This window comes from Bactrocera dorsalis, chromosome 1 (genome assembly GCF_023373825.1).
Source record: "Bactrocera dorsalis isolate Fly_Bdor chromosome 1, ASM2337382v1, whole genome shotgun sequence".
Lineage (NCBI taxonomy): Eukaryota > Metazoa > Arthropoda > Insecta > Diptera > Tephritidae > Bactrocera > Bactrocera dorsalis.
This window is the reverse complement of record NC_064303.1, coordinates 65,184,202-65,199,071: the sequence shown is the minus strand read 5'-3', so window position 1 is coordinate 65,199,071 and position 14,870 is coordinate 65,184,202.

Here is a 14,870-nt window from a genome sequence, read left to right as displayed (position 1 = left end):
GAAATCACGGGAATGGGCGGAAGAGTTGTTCAAAACTCAAATAAAATCTGCCCCATTACCCTCTTTTCCCCCAAAAGCGGATAAGCGCATACAAGCAGAAGCTATTGTCTTACCGCAATTAACCAACATACTACCAAGCTATCATATAAATAGCAAGCATTGGCAAAAGGTTTCACACCTAAAGCTAGCAGACCCAAACTGCAACACCCCCGCTCAAATAGATCTACTATTAGACAGCGATCTCATACCACAAATTATTCTCGAAGGTATTGAGAAAATTACCAAAACACTTCTGGCGCAAAATACCATTTTCGGATGGGTCCTAAGCGGCCTAGTTGCGGAACCAGTTACAACATTAACAACTCAAGTTGAGGAAGTCTCAAATGAGTACCTCAATTCACAATTGAGAAAATTTTGGGAACTAGAAGAACTCCCTCCCATATCAGTCACAACCCCTGAAGATCAGTATTGTGACGATTTTTACAAAGCCACAACTACTAGATCAAAAATGGTCGGTACGTCGTACGACTATCACTTAAGCAACAATTTCCTAACACACTCGCCTTAGGTCACTCTCGCACCTCTGCAATACAGCAGTTTCTAAGTATGGAAAGAAACCTACTTAAAAAAGGCGAACTCAAATCTGAATATGATGGTGTGTTAGAGAAATACCTCCATTTAGATCATATGGAGGAAGTAAACCCAGGGGAGAAAATCGTCAACGGCAAATACTACTCCTTTTACTTGCCACATCATGCAGTAGTAAAGCCAGATAAAAAAAAAACTAAAGTAAGAGTTGTTTTCAACGCCTCAATATCCACTACCTCGGGGAATTCCCTAAACGATATCCTGTTTACGGGACCCACGCTCCAACCTGATTTAATGCTGCTTATTCTAAACTGGCGTATATACAAATACGTATTCAATGTGGACGTTGAAAAAATGTATCGGCAAATAGGCGTACATAAAGACGACCAAGATTTTCAACGTATTATGTTCCGAAGATCCCCCACCAGTCCTTTGCGCGACTTTAAATTAAAAACAGTTACCTTTGGCGTAAACTGTGTACCATATTTAGCCATTCGAACGCTCCACGAATTGGTAGAAAACACATAGTCAGAATTTCCTCTGGCGACCCAGGTGTTAAAAACACAAACGTATGTAGACGATATTCTGTCTGGAAGTCACAGTCTTCCACAAGCATACGAATCATTATCACAAGTAATCCAAGCCCTCACATCCGCAGGGTTTCCATTAAAAAAGATTACGGCGAATCACCCAAGTATATTAAAAAATATACCAAAAGAAAATTTGTTGGACACTAATTTCCTTATTTTCGAAAAGGAAAGTACCACAAAAACATTAGGCATCCAATGGAATGCGATATCGGACCAGTTCTCATACACGACAGAGTCTATATCCGCATTATCAGCCATAACGAAAAGACAGATTTTATCCTCGGTGGCAAAACTTTTCGACCCCGCAGGATGGCCTTCGCCAATTATGATCCAAGCGAAAATCTTAATACCAGATTTATGGCTAGATGGAACCGACTGGGACGAACAAGTGAAACCTCTTCGCTTAGAAAAATGGTCCCAGTTCGCAAAAAATCTGAATGACATTTCTCAGATACAAATTCCACGATGGGTAAACTACTCCCCCGAACACAAAGTCGAATTACATGGCTTTTGTGACGCCTCAGAAAAGGCATACTGCGCGACTATCTATATGCGCACACAAAGTGATACCACGACCAGAAGCCACTTATTAGTAGCAAAAGCAAAGGTGGCACCTTTAAAAACTATAAGTCTCCCACGACTTGAGTTATGTGGTGCACTACTCCTTTCAAAATTAGTAGCCATGGTGCAAATGCATTTAAATATGACAAAATGCAAACTATATATGTGGTCCGATTCAGAAATTGTACTAGCCTGGTTGGAAAAACCACCACATGCATGGAAGACGTATATTTCTAACCGAACGTCTCAAATTCTTGACCTAGTGGCATCAGCCACTTGGCGTCACGTAGCCAGTGCTGACAATCCTGCTGATCTAGGTACAAGATTCTCCTGATTCTTGGCCACAATCCCCATGCCCAACATTATCGCCCCAGAAGGTCGAAAAATCGCCACCTTTCATACATTATTGGATGATACCGACATCCTTGAACGATTTTCATCGTTTCCAAGAGCTCTCAGAGTAGTTGCTTATATGTTCAAATTTATAGAACATCTCAAAAGCAAAGTTAAGGGATCACATAATTTCCCATGCAACACAGTGACGCACCTAGAGTTACAAAAGGCAAAGGTCGCACTAATAACATATACACAAACGCGCTATTTCAGCCGCGATATATCACTACTAAGAGAATCGAAGCCTATTGATAAAAAGAGCTCACTCTTAGTTCTAAGCCCATTTCTGGGCACGAAAGGTCTGCTACGTGCCAGTGGTCGGTTCGCTAATTCGAGCCTAACATACAATGAACGACACCCCATAATAATTCCAGAGAGGTCACCATTTGCCACACTGTTCATCCACTACATCCACATCTTAATGCTACACGCCGAACATCGTCTCATGCAACAGATGGTACGCCAGGAGTATTATATCCCCCGTCTTAAGCCGCAAATCAAGAAGTGCATCTTCATGTGCAAGATTTGCACTATGCACAAGCAGAAGATGCGAACGCAGATTATGGCAGCACTTCCACCTGAACGCTGCAATTTCGCTCTGCCTTTCACCACAACAGGTGTTGATTTTGCTGGGCCTTTCCAGGTAAAGGCTTCCATGTTAAGGTCTCCCACTCTCATGAAAGGCTATGTGGCTGTCTTTGTATGTTTCACGACAAAGGCAGTACACCTTGAGTGTAGTAATCTGACGACGGAGGCTTTTCTCGCGGCATTTGCTCGCTTCGTCGCTCGACGTGGCTACCCATCAAAAATCATGAGCGATAATGGCAAAACCTTTATCGGAGCTCAACGAGCCACAGAAAAGCAATTTGTGGATTTTTTAAAACAAGTGTCACCCGACATCGTACAAAAGTACGCCCCTCAAGGTATCAACTGGCAATTTATACCCCCAAGCGCGCCTCATATGGGCGGTTTATGAGAATCAGCTGTAAAAAGCTGCAAATCCCATTTCAAACGGGTAGCTGGAAATTATAAATTCAATTACGAAGAGTTCACGACGTTATTAAATCGAATTGAAGCCGTTCTCAATTCACGGCCACTTACAGTACTATCGCAAGACCCCTCAGATTTCACTGCCTTAACTCCAGGGCATTTTCTAAAAGGAGCACCCATCCTGGCCGTCCCTGAGCCAGGCGTGGAGTCGCTATCCCTATTAAATCGATGGGAACGAATTAAAATTCTCCATCATGATTTCAGCCGCCGATGGAAGGACGAATATATAAAAGATCTCCACGAAAGATACCGCTGGAAGACTCCTGAACAGGCCCCTAAACTTGGAGACTGTGTCCTCATTCATGATGATTGTCTACCCCCTACCGAGTGGCGGCTAGGCCGCATAGAAAAGCTACATTATGGCTCCGACGGTCACATACGCGTCGTGGATCTCCGTACGCAAAACGGAACTCTAACCAGACCGCTCGTGAAACTGTGCTTTGTACCAACCACCGACGACCGCGAATCCGAAAATCGAAATAACCAAACCGATACTGTCGCGATATAATAAAATCACTAAATTTTACGCTAAAACAAGAAATACGCCCGTAATAAACCGCTAAAAAATAATAAACCGTCAAAACCAACAAAGAAACCTCACAAAAAATGGTCGATTAATACGACGATCCATTCATGCCACATATCGTGGCACGATTGCCCATATCAACTTATATGACAGATATGTATAACTAACCATCTCCTTTACCATAGATCACCATGGATGTAGACACATCAGTCGTAACCCCGTCAACCGCTCGGGCTATCAATACGCCACGCACTGGGCTTACACCAGCGCCCCGAACTGTGGCTGCAACAACGCCGGCACCTGTACCGGCAACCGCGCCCGCAGCGGTGCTTACACCCGCACCTCGTGGTGGCACCCGACCACCATCGACTACATCGAGGACTTCGGAGACCCGTCGGATAAGGTGTCCCATCTGTCGACGCCCTCATCGTCTCCACCATTGTGGAATATTTAGGGGTATGCGGCCTTTGCAACGGCAGCAAATGGCTCAGGCCCATGGGCATTGCCTCAACTGCCTGTCGCACACTCATGCGACTACAGAGTGTGAGTCACGTGGGCTGTGCCAAATGTGCCACCGGCCGCATCACACGCTGCTACACCGCAGCTCGTCACGCGAAATGAGCCGGCCCCCAACCATCGCGACCGCATACCCCTAGTCCAACCCGCAGCTCATGCCGCACCCCAGCGGAGCGCAACATCATTGCGGCGTCGACAGCCTGGGCCACCATCGCGTCGATCTACGGGTCTGAGCAGCGTTGTGGCAACGCTGCAACAGCTGCAGCGCCTTTTAGGCTAAACAGTCGTTTAGGGGGGCCAGGATGGCTAAATGAGCACCTGACCCCCTCTTAATATAATATAACTACACTCCACACATACACACCATACTCAACACATTGGCATCATGCGGATCATTTCCTTTCATCCCACACTACGTACCACACTCAACACATCATCTTTTACACCACACCTTTCGCACCACACATGAGGACACCACACACAATCAACAAAAGGAACTGGCGGACGGCGCCAGGCTCTCTTACTTATACGATCCGCGCATATACGCATCTACCGGCATTTTTCTTATCCCGCATTTCTTAACTCGTTTCGCCATCAAGGTCATCGCTAAAACCACTGGTAAGTGCCGCGAGTTTTTATATAAAAGAACCTCTGATTTCTCTAAGTGTATTGATACTTGGTTACAAAATATTCAATCTTTTTATTTACATAAATGTATGTATATGGTTGAAACAAACACAGCAAAGAGACAAAATTAAATAATACAATGAAAATTCAATTAAATGAATATGTAGGTAAATGTTCACTATAAAATATTCACTTATTTTGATATCTTTTATTAATATTCACTTATATTGATGCTAACTTTTGATGATATTCATGATTTTGTATGCCTGCAACACAACGAACAGCGAACAAAATTTGAACTCGTCATTGCGCAATCTTTGTTTTTATCATTCTTGAAACTGTGCTTTTCGTTTTCTTCTTCTTGAAAAATTGGGTATACATCTCTCCTATTCTAGCTAGTTAACATTACAATATGTGTAGAATGTCGTTAGTTTTTCTCTATCTTACTTACGATTTCTCCCATGCAATTGAAAATTGCAGAAAATGTAACTGTGTTAGTGAACAGCTGAAAATGTTTCAATGTGTTTGTGCAATCTGTTACCTCCGTCTTGCAGGTTAGATTCTGCAATGGGTTCTCTCGTGCCCTTGTATATTTCGATATAGCACTTTTGCAATCTGCAATCTTGCAAGAGTAAGAGAATCCCCCTTATGTGTTATTCATAAAAATGTTTGAAATTTTAATCCGGAATATTTTACGAAATTAAGTGTTATCAACATTATATAGTACATTCCTCCTCTGGAGAAGCTCCCCTGTCGGTACATACCCCATTTATACCGAAATTCGTGTGTTTTACTCGACTGCCATTATGACGAACATGGATTCCAGAACAAAATAGAGTCGACGATAAGTTGCCAGAATCAATTGGGACTTTTATTTTACAACCAGTCATCAATCTCAAAATTGACAATTTATCGAAAGAAGTTTGAAGCGTGTCAAAATGTGATTGTCAAATAAATTTCTAAAAAGAGAATTGTACTTAAAATGTCAAATTTAACGATCTGTAAATTCAACAACTCAAAAAGGGGTTGGAACAACATAGATTGGCAACAAATGAAATGCAAGCCGAATACTGTTACGGTTATAAGAAGCCATACAAGCAAAAAACATTGCTGCGCAAGATTAAGTTCTTCAATTGGAAATATAGCAAGAGACAACGACAACAAGAGAAACTAAGATACTAAGATAAGAAGCTTAGAATAAGTGCCCTCAAGTTGAAAGAGCAGAAGCGTATTTACCACTACAATAGTCTTTGCGATCGAAATAAGAGGAGACTGATATATAAGTACAGGTCTCTCCACAGTCGGATGACAAAGACAAAGTTAAGGTTGACGTGGGGTTTTTGCAAGAAGATCCAGATTTGCAAGACGTAATGCATGCATTGAAGTTGAACAAATCTAGAAGTGAAGAAAAACCTTCACTAAGTTCGCAAAAGTATTTTGGGTAGAGCAATAAAATTAAAATTGGTATGTGACTCCCTTCATCGAGTATGGAACAGGAAAAAAGGAGAAAGCATGGTGCACTTATGGTTCTTTCTAAGGCCAGGATTACTGAAGTTTTCAACGAGCTGCACAACATTTCAAGTGTAACTGTTCAAGAACACGAAAACGTAGGAGAACAATGAGGATTGCCAAATGTGCTGAGTGCAATGCAATTAAAAAGTCATGGCCAGATAAAGCAGTTTAACCACTAAACTAGGTTACAAACTTGTTCCAGTCAAACACTTTTTCAGTCAATGGTCAGAGGCTGAACCAGTAGCGGACGTATTCATCAATAACTTAATAACTAGGTACGCTGTTCAAATGGAATTATCTTCAGACCAAAAAGGGTAGTCCAATCAGCTTTAATGAAGAAAATGTGTTTGAAACTGGGTATCCAAAAAAAGGATTGTTAACGCCAATAAGAAAAGGACGGTTAAGGAAGTCAACAGCATCCTGAAAGACGAGATTATGAACATAACTGTTAAATGTATAGTAAATTGATCAAACTTAACTGGAGCGAAGTGTGACGAAAATGGTCGCCAAAACAAAATAGAATCAACGATAAATTGTCAAAATCAACCAGACAGTAAAATTCGTACTTGCCAGAATGTTCGAGTAGCGATATTTTGGGAAGGTATACTTTATAAGGGCTGGCGGATTGTGCAACAGATACAATTTTAATTAAAATGCTAGCGTTTCAGAGCAATTGAAATATAAACAAGAAGTTGTAAAAATCGGATAATGAGTTAAAAACTGTTAAGTTGTTCGATTTAAAAATAAGTGTACGTTTATTAAATTGGGATTTAAACTTACGCTTAAATATCAATGTAGGCTATTTATCGAGAAATCCGTTACAATATCTTAAATCAAAGCAAGTAAGGAAGAGCTAAGTTACTTTATCTTACTTACTTACTTGTGCATGATGCCGATGTGTTGAATATGATGTGTGTAGTGTGGGATGAAGAGGTGGTGTGCATTTTTTTATGGCAAGATGTAAAAAAAATCATCAAAAGACACTGTTGCCCTTACAACAGTAGTGTGGGACTTTAACCCACTAAAAAAAACATCTCAATAACGACACATAGCTTTAATGAATTGCCCTGCGGAACTACCGTTTAAATATTACATGGCAGAGCAAGCTAATACTATTGACTATAACGTCTCAGGGATTTTCGAACTGGTTTTGGCTGTTTGCCTCGCTATATCGCAGTCACTCTAGTCTTCGCTGCTCTTGTATAACCTTAACGGCCCAGTGCTTAACATGGTTCCACGCATGCTTTGACTGCAGCATGTGTGGCACTATGTTATCTGGCATTATTCTTTCAGAGCTTTCCGTTTCTAAAAATGTCTTATCCTCCTCATGTTTTGGGCAATGGAAAAAGATATGTTCGGCATTCTCTTTTCCATAACCACAAGATGAGCATATTTCTACCTTGACTGAGTCACTTTTGCCAAAAATAGCCTTCGGCTCTGACTTGGCCCGCCTGTATTAGCGATTATTCGGCTCAAAGCCGTGTTAACTCGCGCCGCTTTTTCGCAAGCCTTCTCTATGTTTGTTTTGTAATTCATCCTGGTACGAGTATCAATTATTACGCCTAAGTATTTTAGGAATGACTGTGACGTTATTTTATGCCCGTCAATGTCCAAGGTGACGACTTCCACTTTCTTCCTGCTAGATTTGAGCACTGCTTCAGTTTTCTGTCCTGCCAGTTGAAGATTCCCTGTTGCTTGCCATCTCTTTATTTTTTGTGCAATATTGCTGATCGGCCCTTTATGTACGCATGTTGGGACTTCGATATCTTCTCCGCCATTATTGTTCTTACGTGTATATCTATTAGCCTTTCTAGTACCTTCAGCATAAATGAGGTAAGGCTAATAGGTCTAAAATCCTTGGCATTCTCGTGTGTTCTTCTGCCTGGTTTCGGAAGGAACACAACTTTGCTCCTTTTCCAACTTCTTGGGATGTAAGATAGTTGAATGCTTGCTTTGTATATATTTTCAGGCCTCAGAACCATGGGTTCTACCAGTTTCTGCAGCATTATGGGCATAATCCCGTCAGGACCTGCCGCTTTAAATGGTGCAAAACTATTTATGGCATATTTGATTTTCCTTTTGTCTATTATTTGGCTTCGATAGTCAGCTGCGTTCACCGGTGGTTCCGGTTGAACCCTCGTTGAAGGTGCATGCTGACTCCCGGGGAAGTGTGTTGTGATTAGTACCTCCAGAGACTCTTTTGCCGAGGAGGTCCAATCACTACCCTCCGCCCTAATGTAGGCAGTATTGATATGGTCTTTGGATAGCATTTTACTCAGCCTAGCGGCTTCTCTGCAACTTTCAATCGATGTGCAGAAAGTTCGCCATGAGTCATTTTTAGCTTTCCTGACTGCTTTTTTGTATTCCTTCATAAGGTCTTTATATGGCTGCCAGATTTTGGTTCTAAAACTTTCATTGAAAGCTTTCCTTAGTTGTGTTCTCAAATTCTTGAGTTCACTGTTCCACCAAGGAAGAGACTTTCTCTTTTTCAAAACTGTTAGCGGAGTAGATTTATTAAAAGTTGTGATTAGGATTTTTTCCAACTTCTCAACTTCTGAATCTAGTTCCTCTGGATTTCTGATACTCTTATTGCCTCCCTTTTCGAGGCATTTTGTTGCTATACTGGTAAATTTTCCCCATGCCGTTCTTCTAGGGTTCCGGTATGTGAGAGGCGCACTGTACCTCTCGCGGATGCTGAAGAGTATCCAGGAGTGATCCGACATGGAAGGCTCGTCGGATACCCTCCAGTTATCCACACCGAGACTGTCTGTGTCTGTTGATAGCGTGAGGTCAAGAACTTCCTCCCACCCCGGGAACCTATCTGAGCTTGGGAAAATAAAAGTTGGCTTATCGCCCTTGTTGCAAATACTTAGATTACTATTCAAAATATACTGCAAGAGTGACTCACCTCTGGTGTTTATGCTGGAGCTACCCCATACGGTGTGCCTTGTTGCATCACACCCTATTAGGACATCATCCTTCTTGTTCTCCTCTACTAGCCTGGTGAGCGGGGCCGGTGGTATGTCTTCGTCATGGGCCAAGTAGGCTGAGACCAAGAAGAAGGGCTTTTCCTCCTGTTCCACCTTCACCACTGTGATATCTGCTGTGCTGTAATTAGGACAAAGAAATGCATTTATACTTTTATTGATAAGAATGCATGCCCTAGGTTTACCTCTGTTCCGCGTGTAAAACAGGTTATAATTGCTGCTGTTTAGCCCTTTTATGGAATCTTCATTGACCCAGGGCTCCTGTATTAGGCTGATGTCGATGCCCCCCTCGTTCACGAGGGTTGTCAGATTTGCTGTAGCACTCTTCGAGTGCTGCAGGTTAATCTGTACACACCTTATGCTGTTATTATTGGGCATCCCGGGGTTCTTCAATGCCCACATTCCTTAGCAACTGGCTGGCGTCGTCGACATCTTCCGTGTCGTCTTCGTCAGCCGCTTTGTCGCCTTGGAAGATTTTTAATCTGTCCTTGCGTATTCCGAAGCTGATTTTGTTGTCAGTCTTCTTCAGAGCCTTAATGGACTCCTCACAAATGGCCACTAGTATTGGCTTGCTTGATTTATTTGGGTTTTCCTGCTTGATAAGCTGCCACTCATCTATACCAGGTATAGATTTGTTTTGCAGCTTAATGCACCTCAGGAGTTTTTCGCCTGGCTCCTCTAGTGGGGGTAGCCAAATGCGAGCCCGAGGCCTCTTCGGAATATCGCTGGCGGGTAAAAGCCTCAATTGGAGGCCTTCAAAGGCGTTGCTAATTTTAGCAACACTACCCGTCAGGAAATCTAACGAGGCCTGGTCCGCGCACTTGATGACCCTGTAGCCCCTGAGGGTCTCAGAGGAGTCAAACTCCGGGTGAGGACCCGCCGGATTGTCGAGTACATAGCTTAGCACCATACTCGACAATCTGACGTCGATCTCCACCCATCTCTCCTGTATAGTGTTCGGAGAAGAGGATTTCCCGTCTATAATGGCCACCTGCAGGCTATCTCTGGCTACATCGCTGAAATGCCTTGCCGTTGTTGTGCTGCTGTGCTCTCCTTCGCTCCTCCTCGGTTTTTTGGGCTGAGCTCCGGGTACTTCTGTTGTGGAGCGATTTCTCTTCTGAGAAGTGCTCTCTTTTTTGCTCTGTTCTTGAGGTTGTGATTGCTTCCTTTTCAGGTAGCTTTCATATTCCTCTACGATAGATTTAAGGCGCTTCGTTTCAGCCTCATCAACTGGGGTACCGGCCGCCTGGTCTTTGGCTATCTTCCCTAGTATGAAGACCGCCCTCTGGTACCGGTTTTTCCTCAGCTGATTCTGAGATTTTTTGCGTTTCTTTTTGCTGTCTCCTTTAGCCGCCAGTGCACTTTGGTTGGTGCTCATAGCAGCCTTGGAGGTAGTTGGTATATTTGATACTTTGTCTGCTGTATCTACCGGTGTACTCTGGTTGGTACGTCCGGTAGTACTCTTACTTGTCTCCTGGCTGGAGGCAAGCAGTTCGTCCTCTTCGGATTCCGTTATAGGATTCCTGTAGCTCATGTCCGTGGTCGTCGCTGTTGTCGTCGTCATGGTTGTTGATGTTGCTGTTGTTGTTGTTGTTGTTTTATTGTTCATGTTTTGGTCCCACGAGTAATCCGGAAAGGGTTGGTCACTCGTCCGCAGAGCCGGTATACGGAGAGAAGGCGATTTATACCTCCGACCTCGCCCGGGCATCGGAGGGGACCGTTCACGATCAGCTATTTATTACCCCCCGCTGACCATTCAGCCCTTGGCACGGGTACCTCGACACCTTGGCTTAGGGTGGTGTTGGTTCGGGTATCCTCACAATTCCACAATAGGAGATGGGCGTAAAACCTAGGGTTTATTCATCCATATCACTATTGTGGGAAATTATGAAGTGTCCCTCTTAGTTCGTAAGATTAGAGTGCGTTTCCTATGGGATGCACACTTTACTCTTACTTAAGCCCCTTCGCCACGTCAAGGCGACCAACGTCAAAGAGGAGAAGACGAAGACACCGCCGATTTCCAGGAGACCATCAGGGAACTAAAATACAGACAACTCTACAAAAAAGAAAATACATCAAGAACGTAAGCTTAAGTATCTTAAGTATTTTTATAAGAGAGAGTCCTAGGGGTAGATAAAGAAAACCTTGTCTAATCCTAACAACCTAATCCGTCCCTCTTCCCTTGCACCGGCTGCATCTGCAGCACGCGGCTCCAAATGCACCACAAAACAACCAATTAAGTATGGACGACTTAACTGCCCTAATATCGAATATAGCTTCAGACATTCTTAAGCGACAAGGACCACTAGTAGTTGAAGCAACACTGAATCCTAACAGTAGCCTATCTTCCGCAGTAGATCAGACAATTGAAGAAAGGCATCTAACAAATCTTGGGGATTTAGATAGAATACCCGACGTAGTAAAATATTTAAAAGAATTTTCCGGTTGTCCAGGTGAATTTAACTCTTGGAAAAAGGGTGTAGACCGCATTCTCAATATCTATGAGAACCAAAAAGGAACACCAAAATATTACGGTATACTTAGTGTAGTCAGAAATAAAATAGTAGGCAATGCTGATCTGGCATTAGAATCATACAACACGCCTCTTGACTGGTCAGCTATATCTAAGTGCTTAACTATGCATTATGCAGACAAACGCGATCTTTGGAATATCAAATGACAACCTTAATACAGGGTAACAAGACAATTTCTGAGTTTTATGAGCAAGTCTACAAACACCTTTCATTAATTTTGGACAAATTAGGATGCCTTGAAATGGGTAATGAATCCCTACGCATGATGATCCAGTCCTATAGAGATAAGGCATTAGATACCTTCATTAGAGGACTAAACGGAGACCTACCAAGACTGTTAGGCATAAAGGAACCTCGTGACCTACCACAAGCCCTTCATCTATGCTTAAGATTAAGTAACCAGAACTTTGGCACAAACCATGCAAACCACGCCAAGCAGATGTACCACAATAATCGATTCTTTCCTAAAAATTATCCATCTCAAGGTCAACGCCAAAATTTTTACCCTCAATTGGCACATGTGCCACAACCACAGCAATTAGGCAAGCAGGGTAGACAACAGATGCATTTCCAAAATACAAATGCTCCTCCTAGACCACCAAAACCCCAACCAAAACCTGAACCAATGGATATTGACCAAAGTATCCACTCAAGGCGAATTAATTATATGAATAGATCACCTCAAAATCACTTTCAAGGCAAGAGACCGGCTTCGCCCAATAATTTCCAACATAACAAACATCAGAGAACCTTCCTTCCACATTAATACAATGGAAGAAGAAAATGAAAAAATTGAATATGGAGAGCCTAGCGATATCCATTTTTTAGCATGATTAGCTCTTCTCTTCCTTATTTCGAAGTGAAGACGGAGAGCGGTAATATTTTAAAGTTTCTGGTAGATACTGGATCAAGTAAAAATTATGTTAAATCTGAATTAGTTGTAAAAAGAATACAAAATGAAAACCCATTTTTTGCAAGATCAATAATCGGCGATGTAAAAATTAGTGAGCATACTTACGTACAACTCTTTAATATCCCAAATAAAATAAGACTTTACCTAATGCCGTCCTTGAAGACTTTTGATGGAATATTAGGAAATGACACACTAAAAGCACTTAATGTAATAATCTATACCAATAATAACTATATGAAGCTAGGAAACGGTTTCACTGTTTACCTTAAGCAGCTTCCTTCGCCAAGCGTAAATACAATAAATATTAAAATGGAAAACCTATCCTCCAAACAAAGTAAAGAAATGGAAAAGATTGTAAGTGTTAATTCAAAATTGTTCTCGGAACCAGACGAAAAACTTACTTACACAACAAAGGTCGTGGGACAGATCAGAACGACGACTGATTCTCCCGTTTACACACGATTCTATCCTTACCCCGCATCCCTTAGGAGCGAGGTAGAGTCACAAGTAAAAAAACTTTTAAACGATGGTATCATAAGGCCATCCAGATCACCATACAATTCACCAGTATGGATCGTACCAAAAAAGGCAGATTCAGCCGGTAACAAACAATACCGTATGGTAATTGAGAATAGGAAACTAAATGCTGTCACAACCGCAGACAGATATCCTATACCCGAGATATCAGAAGTAATATCTCAGCTCGGAAATAGCAATTTCTTTTCCGTTCTTGATTTAAAAAGTGGTTTTCACCAAATTCCACTAAAAAAATTTGACATCGAAAAAACCGCGTTCTCTATTAACAACGGTATATAAAATTTCACTACGGTACCATACACTCATGGGTATCAAACCCGCGGACTCACCCGTTAAATTGTAGACGAAAGCGAAGGAGGAAAATCGACAAGATGGCAAAACGATGCGTATATGCGCGCGGTTCGTAATTGACAGAGAGTGGCGCCTAGTCCGTCGGTCCCTTTTGTTATTTTTTGTGCGGTGTCCTCATGAGTGTTGAATTCGTGATGCGTTGGTGTGTGTGGGATGAAATGATGACGTGTGGAGTTGGTGTATGTGCGATGAGAGGATGATGTGTGGAGTTGGTGTGTGTGCGATGAGAAGATGTTGTGTTGAGCATGGTGTGTATGTGATGAGAAGATGATGTGTGGAGTATGGTGTGTATGCGATGAGAAGATGATGTGTTGAGTATGGTGTGTATTGTGGGGTGTAGATGTATTATTTTGAGAGGGGGGTCAGGTGCTCATTTAGCCATCCCGGCCCCCCTAAACGACTGTTTAGCCCAACAGGCGCTGCAGCTGTTGCAGCGTTGCCACAACGCTGCTCAGACCCGTAGATCGGCGAGGTGGTGGCCCAGGCTGTCGACGCCGCAACGAGGGTCCGTCGCGCTGGTGTGCGCCACGAGCTGCGGGCTGGAGTCGGGGCATGCGGCCGCGATGGAGGGGTGACCGATTCACTTCGCGAGCCGCGCTACGATGTAGCAGCGTGTGATGCGGCCTGTGGCATATTTGGCACCGCCCTCGTGACTCACACTCCGGAGTCAGATGTCTATGTGACAGGCAGTTGTGGCAGTGTCCGTGTGCTTGTGCAACTTGTTGCCTTTGCACGGGTCGCATACCCCTAAATATCCCACAATGATGCAGGCGATGTGGGCGCCGACAGATGGGACACCTTAGGGTCTCCGAAGTTCGTGCTACAGACGCAGTTGCCGGTACATGTGTCGGCGTTGTTGCCGGTGCAGTTGCCGGCGTGGTTGCCGGTGCAATTGCCGGCGTCGTTGCCACCACAGTTCGGGGCGCTGGAGTAGGCCCGGTGCGTGGCGCATTGGTAGCCCGAGGTGTTGACGTGGTTGCGACTGGTGTATCAACATCCATGGTGATCTGTGTAGGGAAGATTATTGATTATAAATCTATCATACAATTAAATATGGACCATCGTGCCACGATATGTGGCATGAATGGGTCGTCGTAATGATTGACCAATTTGTGTTAGTTTTCTTCGTTCGACGGTTTGTTATTTTTTGGCGATCGGTTATATTTTGACGGTTTGTTATTTGCG